The sequence below is a fragment of the Mustela nigripes genome, chromosome 6 (assembly GCF_022355385.1).
Source record: "Mustela nigripes isolate SB6536 chromosome 6, MUSNIG.SB6536, whole genome shotgun sequence".
NCBI classification, from domain to species: Eukaryota; Metazoa; Chordata; class Mammalia; order Carnivora; family Mustelidae; genus Mustela; species Mustela nigripes.
In genome coordinates, this window is record NC_081562.1 from 142089803 (window position 1) to 142109181 (window position 19379).

Genomic DNA, 19379 nt, shown 5'->3' on the forward strand with positions numbered 1-19379 from the left:
TAGGTATCTTATGGTTTGGGGTGCAATTGTAAATGGCATTGACTCCTCAGTTTCTCTTTCTTTTGTCTTCTTGTTGGTGTATAGCAATGCAACAGATTTCTGTGCATTGATTTTATATCCTGACACTTTACTGAATTCCTGTACAAGTTCTAGCAGAGAGTCTTTTGGATTTTCCACATAAAGTATCATATCATCTACAAAGAGTGATAGTTTGACTACTTCTTTTGCTGATTTGGATGCCCCTTCTTTTTTATTGTCTGATTGCTGAGGCTAGGACTTCTAGTAATATGCTGAGTAGCAGTGGTGATAATGGACATCCCTGCTGTGTTCCTGACCTTAGGGGAAAAGCTCTCAGTTTTTTTCCATTGAGAATTATAGTCACTGTGGGTTTTTCATAGATGGCTTTGATGATATTGAGGAATGTACCCTCTATTCCTACACTTTGAAGAGTTTTGATCAAGAAATGATGCTGCAGGGAAATACAAATCAAAACCACAGTGAGATACCACCTCACACCAGTTAGAATGGCTAAAATTAACAAGTCAGGAAATGACAGATGCTGGCAAGGATGCGGAGAAAGGGGAACCCTCCTACACTGGTGGTGGGAATGTATGCTGGTGCAACTACTCTGGAAAACAGCATGGAGGTTCCTCAAAAACTTGAAAATAGAGCTACCCGATGACCCAACAATTGCACTACTGGGTGTTTACCTTAATGATACAAATGTAGTGATCCAAAGGGGCATGTGCAAACGAATGTTTATAGCAGCAATGTCCACAATAACTAAACTATGGAAAGAAGCTAGATGTCCATCAACAGATAAAAGGATAGAGAAGATGTGGTGTATATATATACACTGGAATACTATGCAGCCATCAAAAGAAATGAAATCTTAACATTTGCGATGACATGGATGGAACTAGAGGGTATTATGCTTAGTAAAATAAGTCAATCAGAGAAAGACAATTATCATATGAGCTCCCTGATATGAGGAAGTTGAGAGAGGCAACGTGGGAGGTTTGGCGGGTAGGAAAAGAATAAATGAAACAAGATGGGATCGGGAAGGAGACAAACTGTAAGAGACTCTTAATCTTGCAAAACTGATGGTTGCCAGGGGTAGAGGTGTAGGGAGGGTGGGTGGGGTCATGGACATTGGGGAAGGTACGTGCTACGAAGTGTGTAAACCTGGCAACTCACAGACCTGTACACCTGGGGCTAATAATACATTATATGCTAAGTAAAAGAATTAAAAATTAAAAAAAAAGAAAGGATGCTGTACTTTGTCAAATACTTTTTTAGCATCTATTGAGAGTATCATATGGTTCTCATTCTTTCTTTTATTAATGTATTGTATTACATTGATTATTTGCGGATGTTGAACTGGCCTTGCAGCCCTGGAATAAATCCCATTTGGTCATGGTGAATAACCCTTTTAATGTACTGTTGGATCCTACTGGCTAGTATTTTGGGTGAGAATTTTCACATCTGTGTTCATCAAGGATGTTGGTCTGTAATTCTCTTTTTTTGATGGGGTCTTTGTCTGGTTTGGGGATCAAGGTAATGCTGGCCTCATAAAATGAGTTTGGAAGTTTTCCTTCCATTTCTATTTTTTGGAACAGTTTCAGGAGAATAGGAATTAATTCTTCTTTAAATGTTTGGTCAAATTCCCCTGGGAAGTCGTCTGGCCCTGGGCTCTTGTTTGTTGGGAGATTTTTGATGACTGCTTCAATCTCCTTATTGGTTATGGGTCTGTTCATATTTTCTATCTCTTCCTGGTTCAGTTTTGGTAGTTTATACGTCTCTAGGAATGCATCCATTTCTTCCAGATTGTCAAATTTGCTGTTGTATAGTTGCTCATAATATGGCGTAGAATTTGGTGGTTCATCACTTGCATATAACACCCAGTGCTCATGACAACAAGTGCCCTCCTTAATTCCCATCACCCATTTACACAAGTCTCCACCCCTACCCCCCAGCACCTTCAGTTTGCTCCCTACGTAAGTGTATCTTATGGTTTACCTCCCTCTCTGTTTTCCTCTTATTTTTATTTTTCCTTTTCTTCTCCTCTGTTCATCAGTTTTGTTTCTTCAATTCCACATATGAATGAAATCATACGCTTTTTGTCTTTCTCTGACTGACTTACTTTCCTTAGTGTAATACATTCTAGTTCCATCCGTGTTGTTGTAAATGGCAAGATTTCTATTTTGTTTGATGGCTAAGTAATATTCCATTGTATATATATAGAATAGCTCTCACTTAAATGTTTGGTAGAATTCACCAGTGAAGATATCTGGGTCTGGAATTTTTATTTTGGTAGTTTTCTAATTATATTTAATATTCTAATTATATTCAATCTCTTTACTTACTACAGGTCTCTTCAAATTTTCTATTTCTTCTTGATTCAATTTCAATTGTCAATTTCTCTATCTCTTTTATGCATTTGTGTATTTCTTCTACATTATTTAATATATTGGCATACAGTTACTCATAGTATTCCTTATAATCTTTAATCCTTAAAAATTTCTGTCAGTGGTATTGTCCCTCTTTCCTTTTTTTTTTTTAAATGATTTTATTTATTTATTTAACAGAGAGAGAGAGAGAAAGTGAACACAAGCAGGGGAAGCAGCAGGCAGAGGGAGAGGGAGAAGCAGGATGAGCAAGAAACCTCATGTGGGGTTCAATCCCAGGACACTGAGATCACGACCTGTGCCAAAGGCAGATGCTTAACCGACTGATCCACCCAGGAGCCCCTCCTTTCATTTTTTTGGTTATATTAATCTGTGTTTTTCTCTTCATCATTTTGCTTTCTGTGTGGTCAGACTAGCTAAATATTTGTCAGTTTTGTTTACCTTTTTAAAAAGATTTTATTTACTTTTTTTTAAAAAGATTTTATTTATTTGTCAGAGAGAGAGAGAGAGAGCACACAGGCAGACAGAATGGTAGGCAGAGGCAGAGGGAGAAGCAGGCTCCCTGCCGAGCAAGGAGCCCGATGTGGGACTCGATCCCAGGACGCTGGGATCATGACCTGAGCTGAAGGCAGCTGCTTAACCAACTGAGCCACCCAGGCTTTTATTTACTTTTTTATTAAGTAAAGATTTTATTTACTTTTTTATTAATTTGAGAGACAGAGTGAGTGAGAGCATGAGCAGGTGGGAAGGGCAGAAGCAGAGGGAAGAACAGACTCCCCACTGAGCAGAGAGCCAATGTGTGGCTCCATCCCAGGACTCTGGGATCACGACCTGAGACAAAGGCAGATGATTAACTCACTGAGCCACCCAGGTACCCCTGTCAGTTTTTTCTTTTAAAGGACCAAATTGGTGTTTTAAAATTTTCTGTGTTGTTTTTCTGTTTTCTGTTTTGTTTATCTATGTTCTAATCTCTGTTATTTCCTTCCTTTTGTTTCCTTTAGGTTCAGTTTGCTTTTTCCCACTATCTTGAAGGTGGATATTTAGGTTGTCAATTTAAGGTATTTTTTCTTTTTAAATTTGGTGTTTTATGTTTCCCTTTAAATACCGTATTAGCTGCATTACATATGGTTTGGTAAATTGTGTCTTCATTTTAATTAATCTCAAAGTATTTTCTGATCTTCCTTGTGATTTGTTTTGATCCATTAGTTATTTAGGAATATACTGTTTAATTTCCACATATTTGTGAGTCTCCAATTTCTTTTTGTTATTGATTTCCCTTCCTCACTCCATTAAGGCTGAAGAACATATTTTATATAATTTAAATTTTAAAATATTTGATACTTATTCTATATTCTAGCAATGACCTATCTTAGTGAATGTATACTAGAAAGGAGTATGTAATCTGCCATGGTTTGGTGGTGGCCTGTAAAGGTCTTTTAAGGATAGTTGGTTTATAAATGTTGAAATCTCTATTTCCTTGTTCTTCTTCTTTCTAGTTGTTCTATTATTGAAAGTGAAGTATTAAAGTCTCTATTTTTGTCAAATTGTCTGTTTTTTCCCTTCAGTTCGGTCAGTTTTTGCATTTTGGTGGCTCTGTTGTTAGGTGCATATATGTTTATAATTTTTGTATATTCTTGATAGCTTGAGGCTTTTATCATTATAAAATATTCCTTTTTATCTCTGATAACATTCTTTGTTTTAAAGTCTATTTTAGCTGATGATAATATTGCCACTCCAGCTTTTTTATGATTGCTGTTTGCAAAATATATCTTTCCTCTATCCTTTTACTTTCAATCTATCCATATCTTTGAATATAAAATGTATCTCTGGGGGCACCTGGATGACTCAGTTGGTTAAGTGTCCAACTCTTGACTTCAGCTCAGATCATGATCTCAGGGTCAGAAGATAGAACCCCACATTGGGGTCTGCATTGGGTGTGGAGCCTGCTTAAAATTCTCTCTCTCTCTTCTCCTCTCCCCCACCAGGTGCTCTCTAAATAAATAAATAAGTCAATGAATTAACTAAAATGTTTCTCTAGTAGACAGTATATTTTTGAATTTTTTCCCAGTCTGACAGTTTTGACTGATTGATTGATTGATTGATTGATTAGTACACTCACATTTATTTTATTATGGATATAATTGAACTTACATATATTACTTTACATTTTGTTTCTGTATGTCTCATTTTTTTTGTTCCTCTGTTCTTCCTTTGCTACTTTCTTTGTTTTAAGTAAATATTTTCTAGTAGAACAATTACTTCTTTTAATGATATTTTTCATTGTTTTTGTTATTTTCTTAGTGGTTTATATAGGGCTTACCAAATATATCTTAACTTATTAGAACCTACTTTAGACTTACACTAACCTACTTCCATTGAGATATAGATAAGAATATAGGTCCATTCCCTTTTCCCTTTTTTGGTACAATTATCATTATACATATTATATCTATATATGTTACAAATCCAACAATACAATGCTATAATTATTACTATATGCACTTTTAGGTCTATTAAAGGAGTTAAGAAAAGAAAAAAGAGCAAATATATATTTATAGACTTTGGTATATTAATCTTACTATTTATTATTTCTGGTTCTCTTCATTTGCTCCGGTGGATGTGAATTGGCATCTGGTATCATTTCCTTACTCCAATACAGCTTTTCTCCCATAAAAAATTAAAATTTTTATGTTATGGGTCTAACTATACATGATATACATATTATTCATACAATTGCTTTTCCAATATCATGTGAATATGAATTACTGTCTTGGGTCTTTGAATTTAGCACAAAGAAGTTTCCTCAGTAACTTAATATTTATTTAAGACAGCTCTGCAAGCAGTTTTTCATTTACCCGGAAATTACCATGAATTTTTTATTTCATTTTCATTTTGTAAGATGTTTTTTCTGGATAGAAGACTTTTGGTTGAATTTGGTTTTCTTTCTCCACTTGTAATGTGTCACCCCACAGGCTTCTGTTCTCCATCATTTCTAAAGAGAAATAATTTGTTAATGCTTTTAGGGTACCTTTGTAAGTAACAATTCATTTTATTCTTGCTGCTTTAGAAATTTCCTCCTTCTTGGGGCACCTGGGTGGCTCAGTAGGTTAGCCTCTGCCTTCCACTCAGGTCATGGTCCAGGGTCCTGGGATCAAGCCCCACATTGGGCTCTCTGCTCAGCAGGGCATCTGCTCCCCCCCACCCCCACCTGCCTCTCTGCCTACTTGTGATCTCTTTCTCTCTGTCAAGTAAATAAATAAATAAAACCTTTAAAAAAAAAAAAAGAAATTTCCTCCTTATCTTTGGCTTTCAAAAATTTTACTATTAGGTTTCCAAATGTGACTCTCTGCATTTATTTGAGTTGTTTGAGCTTTTTAAGTGTGTAGATTTTTAAAAATCAAATTTGGAATATTTTCAAGTCATAATTTTGTTTAATTTTTTCCCTACTCATTTTCCCTTTCTTCTTTTTTCCCCTTACTTCCATTACTCAATTGTATCCCACAAAAAAGGGAATGCTCTTACACTGCTAGTGGGATTGCAAACCGGTGCAACCACTTTCGAAAAACAGTATGGAGGTTCCTCAAAAAGTTAAAAATAGAATTACCCTATGATCCAGGAATCACAATATTAGGTATTTACCCAAAGAATACTAAAACATTAATTCAAAGGGATACATGCACTTCTGTTTATAGCAACTTTATCTACAATAGTCATATTATGGAAACAGCCCAAGTGTCCAACTGATAAATGAATAAAGAAGATGTGGAATGTGTGTGTGGTGTGGGGTGTGTGTGTGTGTGTGTGTGTGTATAATGGAATATTACTAGACCATAAAAAAGAACGAAATGTTGCCATCTGCAATGACATGAAGGGAGCTATAGAATATTATGCTAAATGAAATAAGTCAGTTAGAGGAAGACAAATATAATATAAATTCACTCATATGTGTAACTTAAGAAACAAATGAGCAAAAGGAAAAAAATGAGAGAGAAGAGAGGCAAACTGAGAGACAGACTTTTTTTTAAAATTTTATTTATTTATTTGACAGAGATTTGACAAGTAGGCTGAGAGGTAGGCAGGCAGAGAGAGAGGAAGGGAAGCAGGCACCCTGCTGAGCAGAGAGCCTGATATGGGGCTCAATCCCAGGACCCTGAGATCATAACCTGAGCCAAAGGCAGAGGCTTAACCCACTGAGCCAGCCAGGTGCCCTGAGAAACAGACTCTTAACTGTAGAGGGCAAACTGATGGTTCCCAGAAGGGAGGTGAGTTGGAGGATGAGGGAAATAGGCTATGGGGATTAAGGAGTGCACTTGTGATGAGCACCAGGTGATTGATGTATAGAAGTGTTGACTTACCACACCTGGAACTAATATACTGCATCTTAGCTAACTGGAATTTAAATAAAAACTTAAAAAAGAGGGAAAAATGGTATCCTACATTTTTCTGTTCATTATTCTTTATTCTATTTTCTTTTTGTTCCTTGGACTCATAATATATCTTCCTATCTTCAAGTTCATTAATTCTTTCTTCTGCCATTTCAAATCTACTATTGGGTTTTTCAAGTGACTTTTTCATTTGTATTTTTGTACTTTTTAAATCTAAAATTTCCATTTGTTTTTTAAAAAATTTCCATATCTTTACAGATATTTTCTATTTGGTGTGATATTTTCATCATATCTTCTTTGTAAAGCTGTCTGCTTCATTTGGTATGACACACAAATGTTGGGCTTCACTAACTGCTAGTCAATTGCTCTGTTTTTTTTTTTTTTTTTTAAGATTTTATTCATTTATTTGACAGACAGAGATCACAAGTAGGCAGAAAGGCAGGCAGGGAGAGAGAAGGAAGCAGGCTCGCTGCTGAGCAGAGAGCTCGATGTGGGGCTTGATCCCAGGACTCTGGGATCATGACCTGAGCTGAAGGTAGAGGCTTTAACCCACTGAGCCACTGAGGCACCCCTGCTCTGTTGTTCTATATACTGTCCAGGGGAGGTAGAAGGCAAAGGCTCAAGTGCTATAGACTCTTGCTCTTCTTATAGAGATTTAATAAATGTTTCTTCATTTGATATATTCCCTTAGGAAAATTATAATTTTTACCAGCTATAATTGTTTCACTGGGGAACACATATAGGAGTTCCTCATGTCACCATTCCAGAAGCATTTTTTGCGAGTGAGAAAGAGGGAGCATGAGCTGAGGGGAGGGAGAGAGAGAATCTCAAGCAGGTTCCATGTTCAGCACAGAGCCAGATATAGGGCTCAATCCCAGGACCCTGAGATCATGACCTGAGCCGAAGGCAGATGCTTAACCCACTGAGCCACTCAGGTGTTCTCAGAATCTTTTTTTTTTTAAATCCCTAAATAATATTCCATTGTATTTGTGTACCAAATTTGTAGCACCTTTTGTTTACCCATTCATTTGTTGATGGATCCTTAGATTGCTTCCATCTTTTGACTCCTGTGAATAATGCTGAATATGTGTTTTAGTTTCTGCTTTCAATTCTTTGGGGGTATAAACCCTGAAGTGGAATTTCTGGATTATATAGTAATTGTATTGTTTATTTTTTAAAGAAGTGTTTCTGTAGTGGCTGTAATATTTTACATTCCTATCAGCAGTGCACAAGGGTTCTAATTTCTCCTCATCCTCACCAACACTTGGTTGAATATTTTTTGTTCGTTTGTGATAATACTAACACAATGGGTGTGAGATTACATCTTGTTATGGCTTTGATTTGCTTTTCCCTAATGATTAGTGATATTGAGCATCTTTTCATGTGTTCATTGTATATTTGCATATCTTTTTGAGAATAATGTCTTCTCAAGTCTTTTGCCCATTTTCAAAGTTATTCTTTCCTTTTTTTAAACTATTGGAGTTCTTTATATGTATTCTGGATATTACTAGAAATTACTAGAAATATGAAATTGTTGGAGGCAGGCCCCTGGCCAGGGCGGCCTCTGCCATTAAAAGATGGCGCCTGGCTAATTGCCAGGTTAGGATTGCCTCCTGAGACTAAGCGGAACGCCCAAAGAGGAAGTAAACAGCATTGGTTGCTAGCGAAGTTGTTTGTTTAGGTGCACTGCCTAATTCGCTCCCTCCTGTACCCTGCTCGCTGATTGGTCATGTAAACGTATATAAGTGTGTAGACTTGCGGAAATAAAGAGAGAGAAGATACATCTGAACTGGGGCTTCTTGTCGTCCTTGGGGGTCGAGGGCGATAGAAATTACTAGAAAAATTAATAGAAATATTACTAGATATTACTAGAAATTACTAGAAATATGATTTATTTACTAGATATATGATTTACAAATGTTTTCCCCTATTTTGTGCGTTGCATTTTCATTCTGTTGATCATGTTCTTTGATGCACAAAAGTTTTTAATATTGATATAGTACAATTTATATATTTTTTATTTTGTTGCCTGTGCTTTGGTGTCATATTCAAGAAATCATTGCCCTTGATTCACTTTGAGTGAAATTCTGTATACAGTGTTAAGGTAAGTGTTCAACTTCATTCTCTTGCATGTGGAAGTGTTTGGGTTAAATTGGTGTTATTTTTTCCTCAAATGTTTGATTGGATTTTGTAATGAAGACACCTGAGCCTGGAGTTCTTTGTGGCAATTTTTTATTTAATTTAATTAATTAATTTACTTGACAAAGAGAGAGCACAAGTGGGCAGATAGGCAGGCAGAGGGAGAGGGAGAAGCAAGCTCTCCACTGAGCAGGGAGCCCTTTGCAGGGCTAGATCCCAGGACCTTGGGATCATGATTTGAGCGAAAGGCAGCTGCTTAACCAACTGAGCCACCCAGGGGCCTCTCTTTGTGGAAATTAAAATCAGAAGATAGAAACATTCAGATTTTTTGTTCTTTCCGTGTCAATGGAAATAAGTAGTCTATCATAAATACTATCTAAATTGTTGAATATATTGATATAATATTAATAATATTTCTTTTTTTAAGATTTTATTTGTTTATGTGACAGAGAGACATCACAAGTAGGCAGAAAGGCAGGCAGAGAGAGGGGGAAGCAGGCTCCTTGCTGAGCAGAGAGCCCAATTCGGGGCTTGATCCCAAGACCCCGAGATTATGACCTGAGCCGAAGGCAGAGGCTTTAACCCACTGAGCCACCCAGGTGCCCCTCTGTTTATTATTTCTAGATTATGGAGGTGCTGAATTATCCAACTTTAATTGTGGATTTGTCTTTTCCCCTTTCATTTTTGTCAGTTTCTTCCTCATATATTTTGTGGGGACTTTTGTTAGTTTTTTTATTTCAAGGGCTTATTTAAAGATACAGTAAAATTGGTTTCAGGTGTTTCATCACTTGCATATCACACCCAGTCCCCATTTCAACAAGTGCCCACCTTAATACCCATCACCCATTTAGCCCACTCCCCTAACCACTTCTCTCTATCAACCCTCAGTTTGTTCTCTCTATTTTTTTTTTTAAGATTTTATTTATTTATTTGAGAGAGAGAGGGAGAGCATAAGAGAGGTGTGAGGGTCAGAGGGAGAAGCAGACTCCCCATTGAGAATGGAGCCTGATGCAGGACTTGATTCTGGGACTCCAGGATCATGACCTGAGCTGAAGGAGGTTGCTTAACCAACTGAGAGTCCCAGGCACTCTGTTCTCTGTAGTTCAGAGTCTCCTACAATTTGTTTCCCTCTCCTTTTTCCTTCTCATATGTTAATCTGTTTTATTTCTTAAATTCCGCATATGACTGAGATCATATGGTATTTGTCTTCTGCTTAGCATAATACACTGTAGCTTCATCTGTGTCATTGCAAATAGCAAGAGTTCATTCTTTTTAATGGCTAAGTCATATTACTTGGTATGTGTATATATATATACATACATATATATGTGTGTATACACATGCGCACACACACACACACACACACACATACTGCCTCTTCTTTATTGATTCATCAGTCAATGGATGTCTGGGCTCCTTCCATAGTTTGGTTATTGTTGATAATGTTCCTATAAGCAACAGGGTGCATGTGCCCCTTCAAATCTGTATTTTTGTATCCTTTGGGTAAATACCTACTAGTATAATTGCTAGAGGGTAGCTCTATTTTTAACTTTTTGAGGAACCTCCATACTGTTTTCCGAAGTGGCTGCACCAGTTTGTATTCCCACCAACAGTGTAACAGGGTTCCCCTTCCTTTGTATCCTTGCCAACATCTGTTGTTTCCTGTGTTGTTAGTTTTAGCCATTCTGACAGGTGTGAAGAGGTATCTCTCTGCTTTTGATCTGTATTTCCCTGATATGAGTGAGGTTGAACATCTTGTTTTGTTTTTTAAGAGTTGTTTACTTATTAGAGAGAGCTTGCATGGGGAGATGGGTTAGAGGGAGACGGAGGGAGAGAATCTTAAGCAGACTCCCCACTGAGGGCAGAGCTCAATTTGGGGCTTGGTCTCACAACCCTGAGATCATGACCTGAGCCAAAACCCGGAGTCAGGCACTTAACTGACTGAGCTTCCCAGGCCCCCCAGTGATGTTGAGCATCTTTTCATGAGTCTGTTAAGCATGTGTATGTCTTCTTTGGAAAAAGGTCTGTTCATGTCTTCTGCCCACTTCTTAACTGGATTATTTATTTTTGGGGTCTTGAGTTTGGTAAATTCTTTATAGATTTTTGAATCTAGAAAATCTATAGATTTTACTCTATATTTTATTTACATATTATATATTACATAATAATATATTACATAGTTATATATTATATTATTACATAATTATGTAATATATTATATCTTTATTATGCTATATAATTATAATATATTATATATTATATAATTATATTTTATTTTATATTTTATTTATAGATTTCATAAATCTATAGATTTTGTTTATTTGGGTTTTTTCTCTTTTCTTCTTGATAAGTCTGGCTAGGGGTTTATCTATTTTATTCTTTCAAAGAAACAGCTTTTAGTTTTATTGATCTGTTCTACTGGGTCTTTGTTTCTATATTGTTTATTTCGGATCTAATGATTATTATTTTCTTTCTTCTGCTGGCTTTAGGCTTTATTTGCTGTTTCTTTGCTAGCTCCCTTAGGTGAAAGGTTAGGTTGTATATCTGAGACTTTTTGCATTTCTTGAGGTAGGCCTGTATTGCTATATACTTGTCTCTCGTGACGAACTTCGTTGCATCCCAGAGGGTTTGGACTGTTGTGTTTTCATTTTCATTTGCTTCCATGTATTTTTTTATTCCTTCTTTAATTTCCTCGCTAATCCCTTCTTTCCTTTGTAGGATGTTCTTTAATCTCCATGTATTTGTTGCGTTCCCAAAGTTTTCTTGTGGTTTATTTCAAGTTTCATAGTATTGTGATTTGAAAATATGCATGGTATGATCTCAGTCTTTTTGTACTTGTTGAGGCCTGATTGTGATCCAGTATTTGATCTACTCTGGAGAATGTTCCATGTGCACTCTGCTGCTTTAGAATGAAATGTTATGTATATACCTGTTAAATCCATCTGGTCCAGTGTGTCATTCAAAGCTATTATTTCTTTATTGATTTTATGCTTAGATGATCTGCCCCCTACTATTATTGTATTATTATTATTATTATTATTTTAAAGATTGTACTTATTTATTTGACATAGAGAGAGAGAGATCACAAATAGGCCGAGAGGCAGGCAGAGAGAGAGGGGGAAGCAGGCTCCCTGCTGAGCAGAGAGTCTGATGTGGGGCTCGATCCCAGGACCCTGAGACCATGACCTGAGCTAAAGGCAGAGACTTAACCCACTCAGCCACCCAGGCACCCCTTATTGTATTATTATCAATGAGTTCCTTTATGTTTGTTATTAATTGATTTATATACTTGGGTGCTCCCAAGTTGGGGCACAAGTACCTACCATTGTTAGATCTTTTTGACTAGACCTCTTTATTATGATATAGTGTCCTTCTTTATCACTTGTTACACTCTTTTGTTTAAAATCTAATTTGTCTGATAAAAGTACGGTTAGTCCAACTTTCTTTTGACGACCATTAGCATGATAAATGGTTCTCCATCCCCTCACTTTCAATCTGCAGGTGTCTTTAATCTAAAATGAGTCTCTTGTAAGCAGCATATAGATGGGTCATTTTCTTTTTCTTTCTTTTTTTTTTTTTTTAGCCATTCTGATAACCTATGTCTTTTGGGTGGAACATTTAGTCCATTTGCATTCAGAGTGATTATTGTTAGATATTAATTTGGTGCCATACCTGGAAAGTTGGTGTTTCTGGCGATTTCCTCTCTTCCTTTCTAGTCTTTGTTGCTTTTGATCTTTGTTTCCCACCCAAGAAGTCCCATCTAGTATTTCTTGCAGGCCGGTTTAGGGATCACAAACTCCTTTGGTTTTTGTTGTCTGGGAAACTATTTATCTATCCTTCTATTCTGAATGACAGCTTTGCTGGAGTAAGTATTCTTCGCTGCATATTTTTTCCATTGAGCACAATGACTATATCACGCCAATTTCTTCTGGTCTGCCACGTTTCTGTGGAGAGATCTGTGACAAACATTATTTGTCTTCCTTTGCAGGTTAAAGACATTTTCCCCCCTTGCTGCTTTCAGGATCATTTCCTTGTCTGTGTATTTGCAAATTTTGCTACGATATATCTTGTTGTTAGCTGGCTTTTGTTGATTTTGATGGCAACTCTCTGTGCCTCCTGGGTTGCAATGTCTGTTTCCTTCCCCACATTAGGGAGGTTATTTATCTCTAATTTGCTTAAATGAATCTTTGCCCCCTTTTCCTTCTCTTCTTCTTCTGGGACTCCTATGATATGAATGTTATTGCACTTTATAGAGTCACTGAGTTCCCTAAGTCTACATTTATTATCTGGTATTTTTCTTTCCCTCTTCTTTCCTGTTGCGTTATTTTCCATAATAGTGTTGTCTATATCACTAATTCGTTCCTCTGCTTCTTCCATCTTTGTTGTCAAAACATCTAGTCAGTTTTACACCTCCATTATATCATTTTTCACTTCAGCCTAAGTTTTAGGTCTTATATCTCTGTGGTAGGGACCCCCTGGTGTCTTCTATAATTTTCTCAAGCCCAGCTAGTATCCTGATGATTGTCTTTTTTTTTTTTTAAAGATTTTATTTATTTATTTGACAGAGAGAGAGAGAGAGATCACAAGTAGGCAGAGAGGCAGGCAGAGAGAGAGGGAAGCAGGCTCCCTGACGAGTGGAGAGCCCAATGCAGGGCTTGATCCCAGGACCCTGGGATCATGACCTGAGCTGAAGGCAGAGGCTTTAACCCACTGAGCCACCCAGACACCCCACTGATTGTCGTTTTAAATTATGGCTCAGGCATATTACTTATATCTGTGATCCCTGGCCGTGTCCTCTTATTCTTTCTTTCAAAGTGAATTCCTCTGTCTTGACATTTTGTCTGGGTCTCTGTCTTCTGTGTGTTAGGGAAACCTGTATGTTTTTTGCTCCTGAAAGTAATGGCTAAATTAAGAATAGGCCATATACTTCCAGGGCCTGGCATTTCAGGGAGTTTTTTCAGCGTATGCTGTGTGCATTCTGCTATTGTGTTTTGGTTGCTCTTTCCCTCAGATCAGTCCTTTGCAGATTTTCTCCTTGCCTGCAGTGGGGAGTGTTTGGACATGGTCTAGTGTGTGGCAAGTTTTAACTAGGTGAGTTTTGGTCTGTGAGTTGGGAAAAAAACTAGATCCTATTTCCCCTAGGGCTGAAGGTTTGCAGCACTCTATGGTCAGACTCAGTGCACGTGGGGGTTTGTGCTGGTGTTCTGGGGGAGGGCCTTCTGCACTGATTCTCAGGCCGACTTACTCCAGTGGAAATGTACCTGCAGGGCACAGTGGGCCAGGGGTTGGTGTAAGTGACTTGAGTCTCCACTGGAGGCACTATGCTGCTCACTAAAGTATGTCTGTGCTATGGACTGGGGTGGGCGGGGGGGAGATTGGATGGCATCACTCCACTCTCTTGTCCGCAGAGAGGGGAGTTCATGCCCGCCACTGTCAGGGAACCCTCACAAAAAAAATGAACGATCTCCCCTCTTGTGTCCCTGGCTCCATTATAACCCTGCTTTCATGGTGTCTGTGTCCGAGGCATCTCTCTGCCTGATGGCACAGTTCTCCTGTGTTTTCTCAGGCACACCAGCTGGGTTTCAACATTCTAAATTTTAGGGACTCTGCAGGGCAAGAACCTCCACTGATCCTTTCAGGAAGGATTTCACCGCACTGGGGCTTTTGCTGGTTTGTCCCAGAAAAGCCCAGACTGTGCAGGGCCTCAGAGTTTAATGGTAAAACACAGCCAAACATGTTTCCAGGTTAGCTGCCTTCAGCAGGTGCCTCTGCTGCTATACTAATTAATGAGGCTGCTCAGTGGGGCCCATTTTGTCTTTTGTCCCCTAAGAGACAGTGCCATCTCTCCCAAATGCATTCCAAAGAGGGAGGCTGTCTCTACCTCTGCACCTCAAGGGGTCCTCAGGCCGTGTTGCTCCCTCTGTGGTCTCCTTCCCCACAGGAGCACTGTTAACCCACCAGGCTCAACACCAGCTATGGAGAAGACTTCTAAAACTTCATACTTTGAGTTCTGATGCTTATAAAAACTTGCAATAATCAGCCATGTCCTTTTCGTAGTCTATGGTTTTGGACAAGAGTTTTTCTTGTGTAGTCCCTTTTGTGCTGTTTTTTCTCTCTCTCTCTTTCCCTCTCAGTCCTCTCTCCATGATCAGGGCTCCCTCTCTGCTGCACCTCCAATTCCTTTCTCCCCTAAATCAACTCTCTTCAGCTGCTACCTTACACAATGTGGCCTTTTCTCTTCCTTTAGATGTGCAGTTTGTTCTCTCAGTCTTCGATTGATTTCCTGGGTGTTTAGGATTTCATATTTTTCTCTCTGTGTTTCAGGAACAAGGCAATCATAAGGTCCCCCTACTACTCCCTGCTTCATGTATTTTGAAGCAGGTGGGTATATTCACGTTTAGGAATGGCATTTCTTTTCTTTCTTTCTTTCTTTTTTTTAAGATTATATTTATTTACTTGACAGGGACAGACACAGTGAGAGAGGTAACACAAGTAGGGGGAGTGGGAGAGGGAGGAGTAGGCTTCCTGTGGAGTAGGGAGCCCAACGTGGGGCTCGATTCCGGGACCCTGGGATTATGATCTGAGCCGAAGCCAGATGCTTAATGACTGAGCCACCCAGGCACCCCTGTATCTGTATATTTAAAGTGAATTTCTTGTGGGAAGCATATATTAAGACTTAACTTTATTATCCAATTGGATAATCTCTGACTTTTAATGGGACTATTTAGTCCATATGCATTACATGTAATTATTGATATGGTTAGGTTTAAATTTACTGTTTTGCTAGTTGTTTTCTATTTGCCCCATATACTTTCTTTTTTTTTCCTTTTCCTATCTTTTGGATTATTTTGTAGTACTCCATTTTATGTCCTCCATTGACTAATTTATTATACTAATTCATTCCACTTTTTAATGATTGATAAAAATTTTATGGCATGCATCTTTAATTATTAGTGTACCTTCAAACAGTATTATGCCACTTCTACAATAATGTAAGAATTTTCATCAGTATGTAGTTGATCCTTGAACAACATGAGAGTAGGAGCACTGACTTCCCTCACAATGTAGTAAAAAATCCGCATGTAACTTTCAACTCCCAGAATTTAACTACTAATAGCCTACTGTTGAGTGGAAGACTTAACCAATAACTTAAACAATTGACTAACATATTTTGTATGGTATATTTATGTTATACTGTATATACTATATTCTTACAATAAAGTAAGCTAGAGAAAAGAAAATGTTTTTAAGAAAAATCACAAGGAACAACAAAAAAAAAATGCATTTGTAGTACCGCACTGTATTTATTAAAAAGAAATCCATGTGTGTCGGTGCACCTGTGCAGTTTGAACCCATATTGTTGAAGGGTCACCTGTACTTTCAAGGTTTCTCTGCTCTGTCTGGCCAGAACTTGAATAGTTCAGAGATCTCTGTGTGAGCTGCGGGGGTTCATTTTAGAGTGCCCTTACTAATGTTCTCTGCCTGGCCTCATAGAGGCAACGAGGATCCTCTTCAGTTTTCGAGCTCTTGCTCTGCCTCACTTACTCATTTCTGCTACCTCAGCTGCCTCAGCCTCCCTAACTCATTCCTATTTCCCCAAGTCAGCAAGATTGCCATGCTCTCCTAGAGTTACCCTTCCATGCATCACTGTCTGAAAAGTAGCTCCAGAAAGAAAACTGGGACCTTCACAGGCCTTACTTTGTTTCCGTTCTCAGTGGTTACAGTTCTTCTTCCTCTGTTATTCACTGTCTGAAAACAATTGTTTTATGTATCTTCTCTGGTGTCCTGTTGTTTATTATAGTAGGACAAATCCAGTACCAGTTACTACTTCATGGCCAGAAGCAGTTGTTTCCCCTTTGGTTATATTTGCATTTCTTGTAACTACTTTTGCATTTGTCCGTATGATCTATTTTTTATTTATCATTACCATATGGTTATTTGAAATCTATGTTTCTTTCTTTCTACTACTTAGTGATTACTCAGTGGGAAAAATATGCTTGCAGATAAACTTCTTGAAAGCATTTTTAGGTTAAATATGAGGTTTTTCTCAGACCAGTCATATAAGGTCTATTATTTATTAAAGTTAGTATTCTAGGTCTCACGTCGTTTTTATTATTAATTAGCATTTAGTGTATGCAATTCCATTGTTCATCTCCTGAAGAGAATAAAAATGTGACTTAAAGAATAGAAAAATCACAATCTCAGAGTGACTTAGGTATTGGGGAGAAATTTTACAGTTCTGTTTCTTGTTGTAGGAAAGAATTAGATTCAATGCCAACTTTATGCAACTAGTGAGCTAAGCCTTTCTTAAAAATTTACAATAAAAAAGGGATGCCTCGGTGACTCAGTGGGTAAGCATCTTTCCCTGCTCAGCGGGGAGTCTGCTTCTCTCTCTCTCTCTCTAACCCTCCCCTGCTTGTGTTCCCTCTTGAGCTCTCACTCTGTCAAATAAATAAAATCTTTTAAAAAATATTTTATTTATTTATTTGACAGAGAGAGAAATCACAAGTAGGCAGAGATGGGGGAGGGAGGAAGCAGGGTCTCCGCTCAGCATAATAAAGTCTATTAGGTTTAGAGTTAAACATAAAAATCAAATCATCGAGGAGAATATATTCATAATTTTATTTATTTTTTATTTTTTAAATTAACATATAATGTGTTATTAGCCCCAGGGGTACAAGTCTGTGAATCACCAGGTTTACACACTTCACAGCACTCACCATAGCACATACCCTCCCCAATGTCCATAACGCAACCACCCTCTCATATTAATAATTTTAAAGAAGAGGAAACCAAAGGCAGAAACCTGAAAAAAAAATTAGCTCATGTACATGGGTGTGAATATGTAAGTGCACGTGTGCACGTACATGCCTGTGTGTATGAATGAGCTGATGCATAAAAACCTCTGACAATAACTACACCAAGCTCTTTGTAGTGGTTATTTTTAAGGGGAAGGGTCAGAAGGGACCTCTACTTCCTTCTTTATTCATGTCTGTTTATATCCTTACTATTTTTTGCAATTAGTACATGTAACATCAGGAAGTTTCTTCATTTTGAAATATGAGGTCCTAATGAATGGATATTGCCCACGCATACATGATTAAGTAACAATTGCTATCATCTATTGAATGTTAACTATGTGCTAGCCCATTCTATCACTGACTCAGGGCCCATCACAACCTCATGAGACAGGTCCCACGTTTATCCTCCCTTATATAAGGTATTGAGGCAGGAAGAAATTGATAGATTGGTGTTAAGACAGCTGGAGGAAGGATGGCTTACAGAAGTCACATGGCGAATAAGAGGATTCAAACTCAGACAATCTGGCTTCAGAGCTAAGGTCTTGATTGCAACACTATATTAGCTTTCAGAAATATTGTTGTCTGAACACAGGCATAATATCCTGTTTAACACATTCATGGCCACTATGCTTTGACATGATGGAAGCCCAACTATGAACATAGATTGAAATGTAACTATGTTTTCATCAACACTAGAAAAAGATGTCTGAGACAGGATATAAAGACTTCCCTGGAAATATCCTCTCGTGAAATAATCTAAGTCCAACCTGGGAGAATGAAGGTAAAGAGTAACTTCTCTTCCACATACTCTGTGGCAGATTAGAATCATCATTTTGCAGATATTCTTGGCTGCACAGAGCTTTCATGCATTGAATGTTTCTTCTCATTTCTTGAACACCTGAGATATGTGGGCCTGACATATAAAGTCTCCTCTTCTTTTGTCCAGAAGCCAGTTTTTATTGCTATTTTTCTATCAAAACAGGTGAATACATTGACATGTTAATATTTTAAAATCAAGAACAAAGCTGTCCATCTGAAATAAGCAATTTGCAGCACCTAAGGGCATCTCAGGATGAACGATTTATGGCTGACAAATTCAATCTAGATCACAGCTATTTACAACAATATTAATTTCTCAATTAGCAGGAAGAGCAGAGTGACCATCACACTGAAGGATATTCAGGTCTGCATAGAAAATTGCATTTTGAGAAATTCAAATGTAAATGCTTCTTATAGGTGTTATTATATATATATATTATATAAATATATATTTATATATTTTATATATTAATATATGCTTATCTATTAAAATATATATTTTAATATAAAATATATAAATATACATTATATATATTTATATTATTTTTTAGTCAGTATAACCAATAAATATATATATATAAATACAATATATTATATACATTATATATATTTATATTTTATTTTATATATTATATTTTATATATTATATAGTATATATTTATATGTTATATATATTTTATATATATTTTTCTATATTTATATATTTTATTTTTATATTTATATATATATTTATTTTATGTATATTTATATTTTTATATATTTTATATATATTATATATTTATATTATATTTTTATAATATATTTTAGATATATTATATATTTATATA

The 19379-nt window shown here is 37.0% G+C and overlaps 1 protein-coding gene across 4 annotated transcripts in view; it reads right to left on the reverse strand.

Annotated features, from left to right (window-relative positions):
* The window catches only part of LOC132020207 (sterile alpha motif domain-containing protein 1-like), a 112820-nt gene that overhangs the window by 63177 nt on the left and 30264 nt on the right, over positions 1–19379 (reverse strand). Inside the window, exons 3-4 of one of the 4 annotated variants that reach the window (XM_059404420.1) lie at positions 12605–12888; positions 5121–5400 (exon numbers count right to left, since the gene is read on the reverse strand). The exons of 1 other annotated variant lie outside the window; for it this stretch is intronic. The gene's annotated coding sequence lies outside the window, so the exon portion shown is untranslated. Of the gene's footprint in view, positions 1–5120; positions 5401–12236; positions 12889–19379 lie in introns of those variants that run through there. 2 more of the 4 variants (XM_059404417.1, XM_059404418.1) reach the window with 2 other exon arrangements.